This window comes from Etheostoma spectabile, chromosome 7, assembly GCF_008692095.1.
Source record: "Etheostoma spectabile isolate EspeVRDwgs_2016 chromosome 7, UIUC_Espe_1.0, whole genome shotgun sequence".
Lineage (NCBI taxonomy): Eukaryota > Metazoa > Chordata > Actinopteri > Perciformes > Percidae > Etheostoma > Etheostoma spectabile.
Genome location: NC_045739.1, coordinates 26,570,910 through 26,572,062, shown reverse-complemented (window position 1 = coordinate 26,572,062; position 1,153 = coordinate 26,570,910).

Sequence of the window (1,153 nt, the reverse complement as noted above, 5' to 3'; positions counted from 1 at the left end):
TAAGCTGGAGTAGCTAACAGCGTTCTAACAATTGAGATAAGCAAGGAAGTCGCTGTAGGACAATGAAACTATAAGTGCTTGAGTAAAACTTGTGTTTAAATACAATCAGGCACTTAGCCACCAGATTCAAGCAATTTCAGTGTTGAGTAAGTTTTTGCTGGAGCAGAAAAGTAGCGTCCGTGAATTAAACAAATGCTTATGGCGATGCCCTGTTGATGCAGGCTCTAAGCAAAGCAAGTGTAGTTTAATGCACAACACTTATCTCCAATTCCAGGCACTTAGCCACCAGATTTAAACAATAAAGCAGAGTTCAGGAAGTTTTTGCTGGAGCAGAAAAATATCGTCCGTGAGACTGGAGCACCGGAAATGAGACAACAAGCTTACTTTAAAAAACAAACAGTACCAAAATAGGATTATATACGTGCTTATTTGTGATTAACATATCCTTAGAAACCCCCAGGAAAGCAGTTTCTGTAAAGTGCATTTTCCGGAACCCTGATTGAAATTAATCAAATATATTGTGTCTCTCCAACACGGAAGTTGGTTTAGCATCATCGAAAAAAATGGGAGCTTGGATAGGCCTGTAATTGTTGGGCAAAGCAGTATGTAGGTTGGTTTTCTTTAATATGGGCTGGATAGCAGAATGCTCAAAGCAGGAAAGGACACATCCTGTCAACAATGAGGTGTTTACAATCGCTGAAACGGCAGGACCAATAATGGGTAAAACTTTTAAAATAAGTGAAGATGCACAATGTGACTCAACATTAATTTTAGTGATCTCTGATTTGTGTAATCAGATATTATTACCACCTACATGAAGAATGATCTTATTGTACTTACGGTTATCTTTAGCCAGCAGCTTTTGATGGAATTCTATATCGCCCACTAGGGCTGAAGATAGCTTAATTTTTCAAGTCAGATCAATAAAGTCTTGTAAGCTGATTTTTAAGTTCCCTAACATTACTCTGGCCTCTTTTTGGAAGAGAGCTGCTTGTGTTTGTGCTCAAAACCAAGATAAGGGATTAAGCCGGGATATTCAAGTTACCCTGGATGAATTTAGCTTTGACCTGGTTGCACAAAACCAGGTTGAATTAAACCCAGCTACGTCACCATGGAGATTTATTCTTTGCAACTAGCCTGGTCCAGAGCAGGC